This window comes from Miscanthus floridulus, chromosome 7, assembly GCF_019320115.1.
Source record: "Miscanthus floridulus cultivar M001 chromosome 7, ASM1932011v1, whole genome shotgun sequence".
Taxonomy (NCBI): Eukaryota; Viridiplantae; Streptophyta; class Magnoliopsida; order Poales; family Poaceae; genus Miscanthus; species Miscanthus floridulus.
Genome location: NC_089586.1, coordinates 7,076,738 through 7,097,312, shown reverse-complemented (window position 1 = coordinate 7,097,312; position 20,575 = coordinate 7,076,738). Strand labels below are relative to the sequence as shown.

At 46.8% G+C, this 20,575-nt stretch overlaps 1 long non-coding RNA gene across 1 annotated transcript; it reads right to left on the bottom strand.

Annotated features, from left to right (window-relative positions):
* Nucleotides 1-319: 319 nt before the first annotated feature.
* LOC136462439 (uncharacterized) lies at nt 320-794 on the bottom strand. The gene is made up of 3 exons (XR_010760723.1): nt 714-794; nt 469-621; nt 320-392 (listed from the first exon to the last, which is right to left on the bottom strand). It is a non-coding gene; the product is annotated as an uncharacterized lncRNA (long non-coding RNA).
* Between the last annotated feature and the right edge of the window lie 19,781 nt (nt 795-20,575).

Sequence of the window (20,575 nt, the reverse complement as noted above, 5' to 3'; positions counted from 1 at the left end):
CAGCCGTTTCTCCTGAATGATAAACTTAAAATTCTTGTGTTTTCGACCTCTCCGGAAATGCTACAAGTCCTTGAGGTAACCTCATTACCTTCATGGGATTCCTTGCCATACCTGTTCTTTTCTATCATCACACACACAACAGGTGTTTAAAGAGTTACAACAACAACAACAACAACAAAGCCTTTAAGTCCCAAACAAGTTGGGGTAGGCTAGAGTTGAAACCCAGCAGATCGAAAAATATGGTTGAACAAACACCTGTTGTGTGTGATGATAGAAGGGGGCAGGTATGGCAAGGAATCCCATGAAGGTAATGAGGTTACCTCAAGGACTTGTAGCATTTCCGGAGAGGTCAAAAACACAAGAATTTTGAGTTTATCATTCAGGAGAAGAGGCTGCGGCACAATAAAATTAGGTGGTTATTTCTAAATAACACGACATGAATTAGAAAGACACTTATCAAAAACTTACTAGGAAGTATAGCAGAAAGCTCAATTTACTTGAAGTTAGCTCTCTAGTTGATGTGTTGATTGTCTTCACTAAGGTGCGCTTAAATTGTTGTGAAATATTCTTGGCGCTTGTCATTCCAACGATACTGGGATCCAAACAAAGGCTTTTTGCCACCTATATACAGAGAAAGAGAAACATGCCAGTGGAGCCAGTGGAAATGATGCATCCTCAACAGCAGGCAAAAATGATGGATTGCGAAGGCTTACTTTTGAAATTTCAAAAGCTCCACCATGTTTCCTTGACCTGGGATTGGGGTCAACCATGAGGGCCTCATAAAGGTTAGCCTGCACAAAGAAACAAAACCAAGTAAAACAGGTCCAAAGGTTAGGGTGAATTTGCTGACAAGCTATACATACATACACACCCACCCACCCACACACCCCACACAAATATGTAATATTATATATATTCCATACCTGATGAGCGCTTATTTTCACCCAGACAATCACCTTGTTGGCCTTTATCCTGCCTGAATCCTTCAAAGTCATTTTGCTTCTTCATAAAACAAATGGAGAAACCAATTTGTTCAAGTCCTGGGAAAAATATTTTTAAGGGACTCAATAAATTGACCATTCTAGGAAATTTGGAAACATAGGAACTGTTATGTTTTTTAAGGAGCTAGCCCCTGTGTTCAGGCAGTACTAGGAAAGAGCAAAATGCAGGGAGATTGGCAGAATCAACCAGGGTGTATCCAGCTGCGTGTGGAGAGTAGTGTGGGGCATACTGGCAGTGTGAGTGGCCTGCAGCAGTCAGTCATCCCGTAGGATTCCGGCAGGCCTGGGCAGCCATTGAATCATAGGGTGGGATTTCAGCGGCATCAGTGGCAGTGGACTGTGGATTTTTGAGCAATCCTAGAGTAAGGTCTGCGCATTTGAGTTGTGTCCCTTAATTCCCACCCAACCTGGTATGGATTTGAGAGTCGTCAATCACAGCGCAGGGTTGCTGGGAAGTCATGTGGAGCTTCCTGTCAGTGAGTTTGGTTTGTCTCACCAACAACTCCACCACCAAGTCGATCTTCCAGCTGGTTTGGTGTGTCAAAATCAACAGATGGTTTGAAGCTACAGACCAAGCAGCAGAGGGACCGTTTGTGCGAGTCCTCAGGATAAATTTCAGTTTTCCCACTTCACCACCTTATCCTCACCCTCACCGTCATCAGCCTCCAATCACACCACTGGGCACACCATAATCAGTACACACCCAACCATCGAGTTCCACAAGAAACAACATCCTAATCAAACATGGGCTCAGTTTTTATCTTATGTTCGGTCCCAGTTTGGTCTCTATGATAACACAACTGCCCTCACCCATTGCTAGAATGTAAGCAAGATGGCCTAGGGGAAGATTATGCTGACAGTACGACATTTCTATGCACAATAGTGGATTTGATGAGTTGTACTTTGTTTCTCAGTTCACTAAGGGGAACTAATGGTCTGAACCCTCAACTAGAAACTATGCATCTTGCTATTATGTTGGCCAAGATACAGAAGCAGGTCTTAGATGGTAAATGGAAATTCAAAAGACTAGAGCGCAGGACATCTCATCCCCAACAAAATCCCCAGCCAAAACTGACATCTCATCCCCAAACCAAATCCCCAATCAAAACTACCAGAGCGCAGGACATCTCATCCCCCAATCAAATATTTTGCCCCAATACACTAGCAGTTGAGGGATTAAAGAAAGGCAAATGGCTTTTGTTTTCTGTGTGGTGAAAGGTGTGATGCAAATATGAAACATAATAGAATAACCATCAGAAATAATTAACCTCTGAACTCTCAATGGCTTTTCGTCTCGCACTAGGAGTTGATCCTTTGAACTTTCCACGATCGATAGGTACTAAGAAAGTCTCCTTAAATTCCTCCTTATTGCCCAGCAATGTTGGATTGCAGAATTTCATTAAGGAATAAAATTCCTACACAAGGAGACAATTTAGCAGTTGGATTTAGAGCAGTATGGTGGTGGGGAAGAATGCAGATAGTACCATCAAATTATTTTGTATAGGTGTCCCTGTGACCACAATTCTGTGGTCACATCTGATCCCCTTAAGTGCTTTGGAAGCCTTCCTGGCTTCGTTTTTTATTCTGTGACCTTCATCTGCGAAGATGTAGTCTACAGTACCAAGCTTATCTGATATTTTCTGCTTATGGTCGCGGATAGTCTCATATGTAGTCAAAACAATACCGCCTTCCTGCGGGAGAGATGAGGGAAGTGATTATTTAGTGCTCGACTAGTGCCTAAGAAAGAAATAGTGTGCTGAGCAAAGTCAAAATCAGACTAACCTTCCCAACATTTTCTAGGGCAGTTAGATGGATTTTAGAGTTACCTTCAGTGAACCTGGAAGACAAAAACAATTAAAGTGGTATAAACTCACACTTAAACATTAGATAAACTCACACTTAACATTTGACTAACTCACATTTTGCTTTGAAGACCAACTTTTGTTAACTCTGGTTTCCACTGATATATAACACTCAGCGGTGCAACGATTATAGCCTTGCTAATCAGATTTGAATTGAACAGCCCCCGTAGGAAAGCAGAGACTTGTCGGCTCTTTCCAAGGCCCATGTCATCTGCTAAGATACCCCCTCTATTGGTGCAATGGAGTTCCCAAAACCAAAACATACCTTTGCGCTGGTGAGAGAAGAGGCCATTATATACTGCATACGGCAGAGAAAAACGTGTGCCATTACTTGGGATTATTTGGTTTAGATCATCTATTGGGCCTAAAGTCACATCCTTTATTTGCATATTGTTCATGAGATAAAAACTGATTGGTCTAATGGGAAAAGCCGCCTTGCACTTATTTGATATTACTGTGCAACCCACTTTAGCAAGCTGATGAATCCCTCTCATCCCAATAACATTGCCACAATGGACAGTTTTAACTTGCTGCTGTCTGTTTCCTATCCACATAATAGGATCAATTTCAAAGCTATGAGTTTTAACTTGCAGTGACCCGTGTCTCACCTATGAGCTCCCGCTCATAAGCGGTGAGGGAGTGATGGCGGGGCGCCACCGACCTGCTGAAGAAGGTGATCGGGTGAGCCTCCTGGATGAGCACGGCCCCGAAGCCATAGGTGGACGCATCGCACTCCACGACGAAGGGCTTGGTGAAGTCCAGCAAGGTCAGCACCGGGGCCGACGTGACTGCCCCTTTGAGGGCGCTGAAGGCCGCCGCCACCTCGGTCATCCATGCGAACCCCTCCTTCAGGAGAGCTATGAGGGGTGCTGCAATGGTGCCGTAATTGTGGACGAACTTGCGGCAGTAGCCCGTCAAGCCGAGGAAGCCACGCACGGCCCGTGCAGATCGGGGCTGGGGCCAATCGTGGATGGCTTGGACCTTGGCGGGGTCCATGGCGACGCTAGCCACGGAAATGATGTGGCCGAGGTAGGCGACGGAGTCGACGCCGAATGAGCACTTGGACCGCTTCACAAAGAGGTGGTGCTGGCGCAGGACGGTGAGGACAACGCGGAGGTGTCGCAGGTGGTCCGCCCAAGTAGTGCTGTAGATCAGAATGTCGTCAAAGAAGACAAGCACAAACCGGCGTAGGTAGGCGCGCAGCACGTCGTTCATCAAGGCCTGGAATGTCGCTGGGGCGTTGCACAGCCCGAACGACATCACCAGGAACTCGTAGAGGCCGTCATGGGTGCGGAACGCCGTCTTGTGGATGTCCTCCGGCCGCATCTGCACCTGATGGTACCCCGACCTTAGGTCCAGCTTGGTGAAGAAGCGCGTGCCATGGAGCTCGTCGACTACGGGGATGGGGAATGCGTCCTTGACGGTGAGGGCGTTGAGGGCGCGGTAGTCGACGCAGAAGCGCCACGAGTCGTCGGCCTTCTTAACAAGGAGGACCGGCGAGGAGAACGCCGAGTCGCTGCGGTGGACGATGCCCTACTCGATCATGGCGGCGCATTGCCACTGCAGTTCATCCTTGTGGGCCGCCGGGTACCGGTACGGGCGGACAACGATGGGGGCCGCGTTCGGCTTGAGGACGATGGCGTGGTCGTAGGCGCGTTGCGGGGGCAGCCCCCTGGGCTCGGCGAAGACGTCCCCGAAGGCGGCTAGGAGCTCGTCGAGGAGCGACTCACTGGCCACTGTCGTGGCACGGAGGCGCGGCGTGGTGGTCGACGGCACACCCAACCAGCAGAAGGCGCGTCCGTGGTACTGGAAGGACATGGAGCGCTCCGCGAAGTCCTAGACGATTGGGCCCAGGGTCGCCATCCATTGGGTGCCCAGCACAATGTCGTACCCTGCAAGTGGCATGACAAAGAAATCGACAGTGAAGGAGGTGTTGTCGATGGAGACCGGGGCGTGTCGGATCACGCCAGGGTAGGCGACCTTCTCGCCATTAGCCACAGTCGCCGTCAGGCGCGGACGAGGCTGGACAGGCAGCCCAGTGCGCCGTGCCGCCTCCTCGGCGATGAAGTTGTGGGTGGAGCCGCTGTCGAGGAGGGCGGTGAAGGTCGCAGTGCCCAATGACACCTGGACCTGCATCGTGTCGGAGACCGGAACGCCCGTGACGGCGTGGAGGGAGAAGACCAGGGACTCTGGGTCCAGCGTGGCCTCGTCCGCGGCCGCGTTGTCGTCGTCGTCCACAGCGCAGTCCAAGAGGAAGAGGCGTTTACACACCTTTGTTGTGGCCGCAGCTGTACCTCTCGTCACAGTTGAAGCACAGGCCGAGGCGGCGGCGCTCGTCCTGCTCTGCCTGGTTGAGCCGCTTCACCGGTCGGCCCTCGACGGTGACGTTGGTTGTAGCCGGCTTGGAGCTCTGCGGGTAGGTCAGCGCGGGATGCAGCTACGGCGCCGGCAGGAGGCCACGCGGTGCGGCCTTGGGCGGAGCCGCGGCTGTCGCGGTGTACTGCTCCTGCAGTTCCATCTGGCGGGCCAGGCTCATGGCGGCTGTGAGGGACTGCGGGTTCTGGACCTGCACGTCGAGGCTGAGCGGAGGAAGAAGGCCGCCCATGAACAGCTGCACCCGCTGCGCCTCATCGAGGGGGCCGGCGCGGGGAAGGAGCACCTGGAAGCGGTCCTGGTACTTCGCGACGGTGGAGGTACGGCGGCAATCGGCGAGCTCGAAGAGGGGGGCGGCGTGCAGGGGCGGCCCGTACCGCAGATTGATCAACTCCTTGAAGCGGCGCCACGACGGGGTACCCTTGTCCATCTGGACTTGGATGTACCACAGCTGGGCGCCCTCCTCGAGGTTGTAGGACGCCATCCACACCTTCTCCTCCTCCATGATCCGCTGCTGGTGGAAGTACAACTCGCACTAGTTGATGAAGATGAGCGGGGTCAGACTTGCCGTCGTACCATGAGAAGTTCATCTTCTGGAACTTCGGTGGCCGATCCTGGTGGTGCTCGTCGGAGAACGGCTTGCTGCCCGACGAGGATGATCGGTCGGCGGTGAGGGCGGCGATGGCCTTGGTGTTGGCATCCAGCGCCTTGGCGTTGGTCTCAGCGGTGGCGTGCAGGGCCGCGACGGCCTTGGCGAGGGCTTTCGACGGTGGTCTTGAGGTCGTCGTTGTCTCCCATGGGTGCGGCACAGGAGGCTGCGGAGGATGAGGCCGGGGAGGCTGGCGTGGTGGCTGGTGGTAGTGTTGGCGCGGCGGCTAGTGGTGGTAGAGGAGAGGGCGGGGCGGTTGGTGGGAAGGTGGGGCGGGACGACAAGGATCGCCGGGACCGTGATACCAGGTTGTCAAGGGCGTCGAGCCCTTGGGTAGCTGGACCTCGGCTACGTAGTTCGTAGCCGCGACCCGTCTTCTCCGGCGAGGTTTTCCCCTCCGCCACAGGCTTGGTTGTTTAGAGAGAGGGAGGGACTGGAAGGGTAATATCTTATTCCTTTAATTGTCTCCAGTACAAATATATATAGCCTGAGGCCGAACTGACTAGAGCCAATCGGCTCCTAGAATTAAGGACTAAGAATAGCAACTAATCATATCTTTCCTCCTAACCACCGGTGGCTGGCTCGACCTGGCCCAACCTCGCGCGATCAACGCGCACGGCAGCACGCCGCACGTCCCTGGTGCGCCGTCGCCTGCTGTACGTCTGGCCCCACATGACAGAATCCATCCTCAATCCTGATTTGGATTGCACTTGAGGGATTTATCCTTTCAGCCAATGCAGACAACATTGTTTTCTTGCAAGAAACTAAGGTCGCTAACATAAGTCAACACATTTTCCTCTCTGTGTTTGGTTCTGCATATGATAATTATGTTGCTTTACCGGCTAATGGTACTAGAGGAGTTCTTGGGCACATGAAGATAAACCTTTGTTCCTGCAAGAACTTAGAGATGTTAGGGCACACTTTGCAGGTCAGTTATTAGCAGGGGATTTTAATTTAGTTTACCAAGCTACTTACAAAAACAAATGCCCAACCTGGACAGAGCTATGATGGATAGAGAGAAAAAACTAGTCCAAGGGGTAGATTGGGGGTTAAGTATAACAAATGATATGTAGACCCCTAGTGTAACAGAACCGACCAATTATACGAAATTAAGTAAGAAAATCATCCGCCAGAGCAGACGATTTAGCAAACTTAAGCCCGTATAACCCGATAGTTCGTGAAATCACGAAGGATTTCAAACCAACTCACATACCAGCCAAGATCGTAATAAGTTTAGCGGTCACCATCACATATTACATAAAAGTCCGCATCACAGGTACATCAGAGTTTAAACATAGTTATTACAAAACGAGTTCAAATAAAAGTAGCGGAAGCCATTTGTTCAAAACCACACAATCACACGGAGTTCAAATACAGTGCCAGCTAATGATCATCTCCAACAAAAGCATTAGGCAAGACGTAAGGAATGACTATGCCCATGGTCCTAACCATCACCCATCGCAGGATAAAGGCAGTTGATATAGTAGCCGTAATACATCTGCCCATCTGCAACAAGTGGGAATAAAACCCTGAGTACGAGAAGGTACTCAGCTAGACTTACCCGACATAACCGAAAATAAAGTGACACCAAAGATTATGAAGGGCTTTATAGTAGGGTAGCTGACTCATTTGCAAAAAGAGGCATTTTTAGTATTTCAAGAACCTTTCCAAAAGCATTATTGTCAAGTTAATTATTATTAACCTATCGACTACATTTGCACCTATACTAGAGCAAGCATGTGATTAAGCAAGTAATGATAACCAATGATCATTAACAACTTTCATAATGTCATATTCATTATAACTGTCCAAGTGTTCCATCAACATTACTACGATGAAGTCACTCAAGTCAAGTGCTCACTATCCAGGAGCGATGGCGATTTGAATCGATTCCTAACCAGCTGGTGATTTATTCCTTACACAAACCTCATTCACCCGCTAAAGTGAGGTATCGGTCACCGAGTCAACTATCCAGGAAAAATCTCGAGTTTGTCAGGAACCACATGTACCCGGGGGCCGACCGACTGCCTTTTGGTCTTATCATCGCGCCCCCGTGTCCTACCACACCTGCTCCGGTACAGTGTGCTACGAGCAATCTACTCGGCCCGAATAATCTCCCAGCTTCGCGGTCGAAAGATACTTTATTCGGCCAGCTAAATGTAAGGCATGCGTTCAACATGACCTGAGGCCCAACAACGGTCGGTCCTTAATCGACACAGACAGAAAGCACTACAGTCCAAAACTCTATAAGTCTCCGTCCGGTCTCAACTTCAATTAACACTTAGTTATACCATGACTACATAGTTATCCAAGCAGATCCAGGTAACCACCTATAGCTCGCAGGTGACAGGAAATCACCCGACTTCTACCGGTCTAAGCCAGCTAAGCATTGACTCGACTGCGGATACCAGGGTAACAAGGATATAGTATAACAAAGGTAGGCAAGGTATAATGCAGCAACGGTTGCAAACAACTCCTGAACATAATGCATCAATTAAAGTAAAGCATTTAATTAATAATTGCAAACCGGGGAGAAAAAATGCTCCGGGGCTTGCCTCTCTCTCAAAGGAGCTCGGGCGGTGATCGGGGCACTCCGAAAGTTCCTCAACGTCCTCCTCGTCTGCTTCGGTCACTTCCTGCAGCTGCACCTCGAGCTGCTCCTCGGGCTCCTCGGGTATGACAACTGGGCTCTTGGTTTGCGATCCTGTATGATGCAGGTGCATAAGTGCTTATGCAGAAGGTGCATCGGATAAAATGAACACAATGGATATGCTTGAATGCAAGGAAGTCAACATCATCCAAGAACATGTACTACAAGCACATGTCATCTACTGCATTCTCTTCTACTACTAATATGCTAAGTCAACACATCTCATTAAATGCTTCAAAGATACACCAAAGCTTCACTAATTTCTTAATCATGCATAAAGCAACATTTGATTAAACCCTAATTAATAATAGGTTTGAATAGCAACATCTATTTTTATAGCTTAGAAAAATCTTAGAAAATTACCATAGCACAGTACTACCCTAACTAGTATACCATCAGATTTTTATGGCATTTGGATAAGTGGAATAGCCTACACAAAAATGACAAGCTTGGACCTAATTATGAACATGAAAATACTTTGTATTATGAAAAGTGTCAAACAACATATGTAATATTTTTCCTATGTTCTATACAGTAAACAATCATTGCACAAAATTTATCACATGCATGTTTTATACAAATTTTGCTCTCTAGCAAAAATAACAAAAATCAGCCATTAAAGGCACTTGAACTACACCTCATAATTTTTCTATAGGACATGTATGGAATATATTTTTCACAGGAAGTACATTACACAAGAAGAGTAACAAACTTAGAAGCATATTTTTCTGATACATATAGGTTTTACTACCCATTTTACAAGATATCAGCAATATCAAGAATTAAATAAAGCTCTACAAAAAAGTATCTCAAAAATAACATGCAATATTTTTATCATGTAGATCTGGTGACAAGGAACACAACAAAATTTGTTTCAACAAATTTGGAGCCAAAATGAGTACACAAACATTTTCCAAAGTATTTCTCTTCCCAAATAATAAAAGAAAAACCGAAAACAATTTTCCTATTACTACTGGGCCGGCCCATGGCAACGACTGGCCCACGGCCGCTTTTGGCCTGCGCAACCGAGCGAAGGGGAAGGGCGACGGCCCAGCTCGGGGCTCCGGCCCAAGGCCAACCTGGCCCAGCTCGGCCGAGGCGAGACGGCCACGCCATGCCGGCGTTCCAGGCGCCACGACGGTGCGGCCGCTGCCAGCTGGCCGACGGCCATTGCCGACCATGACCGGGCAAGCAGGCGTGCGCGCTGGGTCTGCAAGAAGATGGCGAACCCGAGCAGGTTACTCAAGGGGATGGAGAAGGGACGGGGGAAGCTCTTCCACAGCGAGGTCAAACGCGGTGGCGCCATGACCGACGGCGGTGAAAATGCGCAAGGCAGCTGTACCTTGCTCAAATGGTGTCCCTTCAGCGAGCACCAGGTGCCGGGGAGCGAGGCGGAGCGACGTGTGCTCGATTGCAGGCAATGGTGGACCACCGGTGGCCAATTTTGTCGGCGGGGCTGCGGTGGCTATGGTGGCGCGATCAGAGCTCGGTGCGGGGCGAGGCAGAGACGCAGCGAGGGAGAGGAAAAATGAGAAGTGCTAGGAGAAGCAGAGCTGTGGTGGCTTGAAAACGGCGAGGCGCGCTTGCTTGCGGGGGCCACGGGACGCCACCCGGCCAGCGTCGCCGGCATGTGCTCGCCACGCGGCGCGGCGTGCCTGACGCGGTTGGACGCGTACGCGCGCGCAGGGGAAGAAGGAAGACAGCGCGTGGGGTGGGCTGGGCCGAGGCAAAGGCGCGGGCGTGGGGAGGATCGCTGGGCCAGCTTCGGCTGATGGGCCAGAAGTGAGGCGGCGGCCCGTTAAAAGAGATAAACAATTTTTCAAATTCTATTTTCAATGAATTTTCAAATATAAATTTTCAAGTACCATTTTGAGCAAGAAAATGACTTCTTTTGAAAATGGCCCAAAAATAAAAGTTGCTTAGAATTTAATCCTCTACAACTTTGCTTTAGGGACCAACTAAAATTTTTGCATAGATTTTGAATTAGGAAGCAAAAGCTAAATAGAGAGGATTTTTGACCCTTTCCAATAATAATTTCAAAAGCATATTTTGTCAAAAGTTTGAATACAAACTTTGCTCCAAAAATTATGCTAAATAATTCTAGATGATTTACAATTATAGCCAATCATGTTTTATTAACCTAGCAAGCAAAATTAGGGCAAAACTAACTCTAAACAAGTGTATGCAACATTCATGTTTCACGAGCATGTTTTATATGTTTCGAAGCATTGTTTCAGTTATTATTTACATGATTAGGCATGTATGATTAGGATGCTTGATGATGCATAATATGCATGATTTGCAGTGCCTAAATGCTTGCATAACACCGGGGGTGTTACAGCCCTCCCCCCTTATAATAATCTCGTCCCGAGATTTGGGTTATGAATCATTTGTTATAAAAATCTTCATAAGTTTTTTGTAGATATTCTCTCGTTTCCCAAGTTGCATCTCCCTCATCATGATGATTCCACTGTATCTTGTATGTTTTCACCACACTATTCTGAGTAGCACGTTCTTTAGTGTCTAAAACACGGACCGGTTGCTCACGATACACCAAATCTGATTTGAGTTTGATGCCCTGAGGTTCTATTCTTTCCTCTGGAACACGCAAACACTTCTTGAGTTGCGATACATGGAAAACTGGAAAGACGGTACTCATTGTCTCAGGTAACTCTATCTTATAAGCTACTGGACCTCTTTTTTTCAAGATCTTGTATGGTCCTACGAATCTAGCGGCAAGCTTTCTTTGGATTCCAAACCGTTTCTTCTTCATTGGCGTGACCTTCAGATAAACATAGTCACCAACTTCAAATACAAGGGGTCTCCTTCTATCTGCATAACTTTTCTGACGTGATTGGGCTGCCTTCATATTTTGTTGAATAATATGAACCTTCTTCTCGGCCTCTTCTACAAAGTCAATACCATAATACCTTCTTTCTCCTGGCTCGACCCAATTTAGTGGTGTTCTACATTTTCTGCCATACAAAGCTTCGAATGGAGCCATCTTGATGCTTTCTTGATAACTATTATTGTAAGCAAAATCAGCTAATGGTAACCATGACTCCCATGAACCCCTAGAAGACAACACACATGCTCTTAACATATCCTCTAGAACAACATTCACTCGTTCAGTCTGACCATCTGTCTGAGGATGATAAGCGGTACTACGAATCAAACTAGTTCCCAAGCCTTTGTGCAAATGTTCTCAAAAGTGAGCCGTGAACTGTGGCCCTCTATTAGATACTATAGTCTTTGGTATACCATGCAACCTCACAATTTTTGCAATATACTTCTCGGCATACTGAGGTGGTCGATAAGTTGTCTTGACAGGTAGAAAATGAGCGGTTTTGGTAAGACGATCCACAATCACCCAAATCGAATCATGTCCCTTTTGCGTAGTGGGCAAACTCGAGATAAAATCCATACTTATATCATCCCACTTCCAACTAGGTACGGACAAAGGTTGCAACAAACCGGCAGGTTTCATATGAATAGCTTTCACTCTACAACACGTGTCGCATCTGGCAACATATGTTGTAACTTCTTTCTTCATTTTGGTCCACCAATAACGAGGTCTCAGTTCTTGATACATCTTACTACTTCCCGGATGGATAGATAGCTTAGAAAGGTGAGCTTCATCCATGAGTTTATTCCTAAGCTCTTGATCCTTGGGAACCACAAGACGGTCATCAAACCACAACACGCCCTGTTCATCCACTTTAAAGTGCTTAGACGACTTTTCTTTTATTTTCTCTTTGATGTGAAATATTCCCTTGTCTGTTTTCTGGTCTTCTATTATCTTACTCTCCAAAGAGCAACTAATCTGAATACTATGTAACACAGCAGGATGCATCAGATCGAACCCATCTTCAAGTAATGGCTGCACATTCAAGCAATGTGACTTTCTGCTCAAAGCATCTGCCACTACATTGGCCTTTCTAGGATGATATTGCACATTCAAGTTGTAATCTTTGATCAATTCCAACCATCTTCGCTGTCTCATGTTCAGCTCTGGTTGGGTAAAGATGTACTTGAGACTCTTGTGATCTGTGAAAATATTGCACACATTACCAAGTAGATAATGTCTCCAAATTTTTAGGGCATGCACAACTGCAGCAAGTTCAAGATCATGTGTCGGATAGTTGACCTCGTGCTTTCTCAACTGACGTGAGGCATAAGCAATGACTCTCCCTTCTTGCATAAGAACACAGCCCAAACCAGTTTTCGATGCATCGCAAAACACATCAAATGGTTTCTCGATGTTCGGTTGTGCGAGAACAGGAGCAGTGGTCAACCATTTACGCAAGGTGTGGAAAGCTGCTTCACACTCCTCTGTCCACATGAACTTGTGATCTTTCTGTAGCAGACTTGTCATTGGCTTGGCAATCTTCGAGAAGTCCGGTATAAAACGACGATAGTAACCAGCTAATCCTAAGAAACTTCTAACCTCAGGAACTGTGGTCGGTGCCTTCCAATCCATAACCTCTTGCACCTTACTTGGATCGACTGAAACTCCATTTTCTGACAGAATGTGACCAAGGAAAGGAACTTTCTTCAACCAGAATTCACATTTGCTAAACTTAGCATATAGCTTATGATCTCTAAGTCTGGTCAAGACAATTCTCAGATGCTCTTCATGATCCTTCTCGTTCTCGGAGTACACCAGAATGTCATCGATGAACACAACCACGGACTTATCCAATTCTGGCATGAAAACTATATTCATCAAAAACATAAAGTATGCAGGAGCATTTATCAAGCCAAAGGACATGACAAGATACTCATACAACCCGTATCTGGTGGAAAATGTGGTTTTTGGTAATCTTGTGGCCTAATCTTGATCTGATGATAACCGGACCTCAAATCTATCTTGGAGAACACCTTAGCCTTGGCTAACTGGTCAAACAGAACATCAATATGAGGCAAGGGATACTTATTCTTGATGGTTACAGCGTTAAGTGGCCTATAATCCATGCACATTCTCAACGTGCCCTCTTTCTTCTTCTTCACAAACAAGGCAGGACATCCCTATTCAGACTTGCTTGGCTGGATAAACCCCTTTTTCGATAACTCTTCTAGTTGCTTCTTCAGCTCAACTAATTCATCGGGAGGCATCCGATAGGGTCTCCTTGAAATCGAAGCTGTTCCGGGGAGTAACTCAATTCCAAACTCAATATCCCTATCTGGCAGAAGACCAGGTAGCTCATCCGGGAATACATCCGGAAACTCACACACTACCGGAATCTGATGAATAGGAATAACTTCAGTAGCATATGTCACACTTATAAGGTCTGTTCTCTGAGGCAATGGTACTTGGAAAGTACCCTCACCCAGAGGATCCTTAAGGGTAAGTACCCGACTTCCTGTATCTATAACTGCTCCCCAATCCTTCATCCAATTCATCCCTATAATGACATCCAGAACTAGTCCAGGCATAACTATTAGGTTCACTCAAAACTTCCTGCTACCTAATTCAAGGGTTGCCCCTCGAACCATCCGATTGGTCAAAACATCAGCCCCTGCTGAACTTATACGGTAACCATAACCCAGTTCTGTGCATAGTTGTTCATGTTTCCGTGCAAATGCTTGACTCATAAAAGAATGCGATGATCCAGAATCAAATAGAACAACTGCAGGGTTTTGGTTGACAGGAAACTTACCAGCGGTTACGGGCTCTCCCTCAGGAATCTTATCCATAGTTATACTATGCACCCGAGCATTATAGGTCTGCTGCTTCTTCTTGGGCGGATAAGGACAGAACCTTAAGAAGTGGCCGGCTTGATCACAATTGTAGCAGGGTCCCCTTACTGTACCAGCAGATCCCACAGCTCCCTTGGAACTGCCCTATACCGCAGTTGCGGCTGCCTTGTTAGACTATACTACCATCTTGTAAGGCTTCTGGGGTCCCTGGAAATTCTGACCTCTCTGCTGTGGTGGCCTGAACCTAGCGCCAGGTGCAGATGGACGATAGGGAGGACGACCTCCTGTAGGTGCTCTTGCTTGGGATGGACCACCTTCTAGGGCTCTCTTACGAGTCTTAGCTGCGGTGCTGGCGTTGTTGTTCTTTTCCTGCTTCAGACAATCACTGATAAAGTCATTGAATCTGGTGCGGGTGTTGGTACCCACATGCTTCATCATCTTTGGATTGAGTCCTCTCTTGAAACTGGCGATTCTCTTAGCATCGGTGTCAACCATGTCGGGAGCATAACGACACAAGTTGTTGAAAGCATGCAAATATTGCGTCATGGTTTTGGTGCCCTGATTCAATGCCAAGAACTCTCCCAACTTCATCTCGGTCAGCCTAGGTGGAATATAAACTCCACGGAAGGCCTCAGCGAACTCTCTCCACGAAATCTGAGCATTTGGAGGGAAGGTGGTGCAATGGTGCTTCCACCACATTCCCGCTGGTCCTTGCAACTGATGTGCAGCATACTCAGTTTTTAATACCTCAGTTATCCTCAACACACAGAATTTATCTTCCATAGTGTTGATCCATTCTTCAGCATCGAGTGGTTCTGTTGCTTCCTTGAATATTGGCGGCCTGGTGTCTATAAAATCTTTAAAGCTGCTATACTGATTCACCCCAATGCCACCACCCTGATTGTTACCGCACTGAACATTGTTGGCGATAGTACGCAGAAAATCCTCCTTATTCTTCTGGGATTGTTCCGTGTTGCGCTAACTCCCGAGCAACTATGCGAGGAACACCTCTGGGGTGAGAGGGGGAGGAGGTGGCAAATGCGGTTCATGGGGGGCTCATTGTTGTTGACGTTGTTTCCACCACTACCACCTGTCCCAGCGCCATTACCACCTATCTCAGCGGACTCATAAGTGGTACGATGAGTATTTGTCATCTGCATATTTCAGCAACAAGTAATGATTGAGTGAAGCTGTAATAATTGTGAGTGAATGAAAAATTATGCCGTACTGAATTTACTGGAGAGAATAAATTCATACAATAAAATAGAGGCACAATAATCGCATCCCAATTAAAACAACATCACTAATTAAATTACTTCGAATGCAAACATCGCGTCCAATACAACCAAATTGCCAGCATACATACACTGGACTTTTATGCGTTCAGATATCGCATTACTAGCCAAGTTCCAATCACATGCCAAGTCTCATAAGTTTGAAGCCAGATACATTAGGTTACATGCCAACAAAAGAAAGGTCATCGCGACAGGACCTAAACACTAGCGCAAGGCAACTAGCCTACTCCTCAGGGCCGTCGTCGGGGTCGGAGACGTCACCATCGCCCCTAGGTGAAACTACAGGCTCGTCCTCGTCCTCGTCGTCGATGTCCATGCCAGCGGCGTCTGGAGGAGCATATGGGCCAACCCCATTGTAGAGCACGTGAAACTCCTCGTGCAGGTTGACGTTGTACTCCTCTAGCTCATCGACCCTCTACAGCAGAAGGTCCCTCTCGTCCCAGGCTTCATTCATTTCCTGAACCAACTGTCCAATCATGCGGTCTGCATTGTTGTTGGCTTGAGTCAACGTATGCACCCGCTGCATAGCTCTATCACCTCTCTCTACTGCCTGGTCCCGCTGTAAGCTCATATCAGCCAACTGCTCCTGCAAACTAGCTATAGCACGCGCCTGCTTCTTCTTCTGCTTTCTTACCTTAAGCTTATCATGACTACGTAAGCCAGTCAAAGTCCAGTAGGTACTCTTAAGACCCTCATACGCTCTGATGGCGACGAACATAGCACTCATAGCATAGTTGTCACTAGCCTGTCCCTCAGCTGGACCTCTGACCAAAGCACTTCCCTGAGGCTGAACCCAAATAGCATCATGAGGATCATCCCTAGGAAAGGTGCCAGCTAGAGCTGCTGCAAGCTCACTGGGAAATCTACTCATGATGTCCCTGATGACACGAAAAGCTGCTCCCTCTGCACCCTCAACAGGAGTGCGACCCTCAAACTCCAAGTGCCAACCATCCCATTCTAGAGCATCATCAAGGGTAGGAACTGTGATCTCTACCACTGCAAGTCCATCCTCTGCTAACTGGCTCTCATTCCAAGAGTATACCGGCTCTTGACCCTCTGGGTATCCCACATCATGGAGCACTCTCCAAAGCAAGGTCGGCATGCCAAACTCGCTCAAGAAGGTGTTCGTGGTGCGGTGCTCCCTCAGGGCCAACGGACATCGATGTGCTCTTCCTCCAGTGGACTTACGGGCGGTCTGCTTTGTGTGGGCCATCTGTAGCAAAAGTTCGTTTATTACCCCGTGGAAACATATTTTTGGTGATACAACTTTTATTAAAATGAGACAATCAATTTATAAGGGGATGAATGCATGACATGAATGAAATGCACAAGTAATATGATGTATGTACGTGCCGTACGTTCTCACAAACTTATGAAATAAATAATTTCTAGCGACGAATTCGGTGGCATACAAACGATCTCTCAAATACATATCTAATACGTTCTACATGATAACATTGTTATGTACCTACAGAAGATTCATTTCAGCCCAATTCCCAATGAATGCATAAAAGCAGTAAATTTTATCTACACGCTCTACACGAATCCCCCATATACGTGTACAACGGTAGTAACTACCCGAACCATCATCCTATTGACGGCATCGCCTCAACAGATGGAATACCCACACATGAGATACCTTTGTAAAACATGCGTAGAACATGTAATTACTCTAGCATCATATAAGCATTCACCCTAGATCGGCGGTGTATCCGATCATGCTCTCACAACTCACACTTACCGAGGCGTAGAGGCAAATGATCCATACACTACCACTCAAACAAGTGGCACTCATACAATAGCACGCCGTATGAGCAACGAAAGAGAAATATGATGCAAGATCCCCAAGTCAGTACTTAATTAAGCCACCTAGAGTCCTTAATTAGGCATAAATGATATGACCACTGGCACACTTTTTAGTTTGGAAATCATGTTTTTAAAATGCCTTTTTGTTTTAAATACACTTGTGAACAGTAACACGCTAAACCATGCTCTGATACTAGCTGTAACAGAACCGACCAATTATACGAAATTAAGTAAGAAAATCATCCGCTAGAGCAGACGATTTAGCAAACTTAAGCCCGTATAACCCGGTAGTCCGTGAAATCACGAAGGATTTCAAACCAACTCACATACCAGCCAAGATCGTAATAAGTTTAGCGGTCACCATCACATATTACATAAAAGTCCGCATCACGGGTACATCAGAGTTTAAACATAGTTATTACAAAACGAGTTCAAATAAAAGTAGCGGAAGCCATTTGTTCAAAACCACACAATCACACGGAGTTCAAATACAGTGCCAGCTAATGATCATCTCCAACAAAAGCATTAGGCAAGACGTAAGGAATGACTATGCCCATGGTCCTAACCATCACCCATCGCAGGATAAAGGCAGTTGATACAGTAGCCGTAATACATCTGCCCATCTGCAACAAGTGGGAATAAAACCCTGAGTACGAGAAGGTACTCAGCTAAACTTACCCGACATAACCGAAAATAAAGTGACACCAAAGATTATGAAGGGCTTTATAGTAGGGTAGCTGACTCATTTGCAAAAAGAGGTATTTTTAGTATTTCAAGAACCTTTCCAAAAGTATTATTGTCAAGTTAATTATTATTAACCTATCGACTACATTTGCACCTATACTAGAGCAAGCATGTGATTAAGCAAGTAATGATAACCAATGATCATTAACAACTTTCATAATGTCATATTCATTATAACTGTCCAAGTGTTCCATCAACATTACTACGATGAAGTCACTCAAGTCAAGTGCTCACTATCCAGGAGCGATGGCGATTTGAATCGATTCCTAACCAGCTGGTGATTTATTCCTTACACAAACCTCACTCACCCGCTAAAGTGAGGTATCGGTCACCGAGTCAACTATCCAGGAAAAATATCGAGTTTGTCAGGAACCACATGTACCCGGGGGCCGACCGACTGCCCTTTGGTCTTATCATCGCGCCCCCGTGTCCTACCACACCTGCTCCGGTACAGTGTGCTACGAGCAATCTACTCGGCCCGAATAATCTCCCAGCTTCGCGGTCGAAAGATACTTTATTCGGCCAGCTAAATGTAAGGCATGCGTTCAACATGACCTGAGGCCCAACAACGGTCGGTCCTTAATCGACACAGACGGAAAGCACTACAGTCCAAAACTCTATAAGTCTCCGTCCGGTCTCAACTTCAATTAACACTTAGTTATACCATGACTACATAGTTATCCAAGCAGATCCAGGTAACCACCTATAGCTCGCAGGTGACAGGAAATCACCCGACTTCTACCGGTCTAAGCCAGCTAAGCATTGACTCGACTGCGGATACCAGGGTAACAAGGATATAGTATAACAAAGGTAGGCAAGGTATAATGCAGCAACGGTTGCAAACAACTCCTGAACGTAATGCATCAATTAAAGTAAAGCATTTAATTAATAATTGCAAACCGGGGAGAAAAATGCTCCGGGGCTTGCCTCTCTCTCAAAGGAGCTCGGGCGATGATCGGGGCACTCCGGAAGTTCCTCAACGTCCTCCTCGTCTGCTTCGGTCACTTCCTGCGGCTGCACCTCAAGCTGCTCCTTGGGCTCCTCGAGTATGATGACTGGGCTCTCGGTTTGCGATCCTGTATAATGCAGGTGCGTAAGTGCTTATGCAGAAGGTGCATCGGATGAAATGAACATAATGGATATGCTTGAATGCAAGGAAGTCAACATCATCCAAGAACATGTACTACAAACACATGTCATCTACTGCATTCTCTTCTACTACTAATATGCTAAGTCAACACATCTCATTAAATGCTTCAAAGATACACCAAAGCTTCACTAATTTCTTAATCATGCATAAAGCAATATTTGATTAAACCCTAATTAATAATAGGTTTGAATAGCAACATCTATTTTTATAGCTTAGAAAAATCTTAGAAAATTATCATAGCACAGTACTACCCTAAGTAGTATACCATCAGATTTTTATGGCATTTGGATAAGTGGAATAGCCTACACAAAAATGACAAGCTTGGACCTAATTATGAACATGAAAATACTTTGTATTATGAAAAGTGTCAAACAATAGATGTAATATTTTTCCTATGTTCTATACAGTAAACAATTATTGCACAAAATTTATCACATGCATGTTTTATACAAATTTTGCTCTCTAGCAAAAATAACAAAAATCAGCCATTAAAGGCACTTGAACTACACCTCACAATTTTTCTACAGGACATGCATGGAATATATTTTTCATAGGAAGTACATTACACAAGAAGAGTAACAAACTTGGAAGCATATTTTTCTGATACATATAGGTTTTACTACCCATTTTACAAGATATCAGCAATATCAAGAATTAAATAAAGCTCTACAGAAAAGTATCTCAAAAATGACATGCAATATTTTTATCATGTAGATCTGGTGACAAGGAACACAACAAAATTTGTTTCAACAAATTTGGAGCCAAAATGAGTACACAAACATTTTCCAAAGTATTTCTCTTCCTAAATAATAAAAGAAAAACCAAAAACAATTTTCCTATTACTACTGGGCCGGCCCATGGGAACGACCGGCCCACGGCCGCTTTCGGCCTGCGCAACCGAGCGAAGGGGAAGGGCGACGGCCCGGCTCGGGGCTCCGGCCCAAGGCCGACCTGGCCCAGCTCGGCCGAGGCAAGATGGCCACGCCACGCCGGCGTTCCAGGCGCCACGGCGGTGCAGCCGCCGCCAGCGGGCCAACGGCCGTTGCCGGCCATGACCGGGCAAGCAGGCGTGCGCGCTGGGTCCGCAAGAAGATGGCGAACCCGAGCAGGTTACTCAAGGGGATGGAGAAGGGACGGGGGAAGCTCTTCCACGGTGAGGTCAAACACGGTGGCGCCATGACCGACGGCGGCGAAAATGCGCAAGGCAGCTGTACCTTGCTCAAATGGTGTCCCTTCAGCGAGCACCAGGTGCCGGGGAGCGAGGCGGAGCGACGTGTGCTCGATTGCGGGCAATGGTGGACCACCGGCGGCCAATTTCGTCGGCGGGGCTGCGGTGGCGATGGCG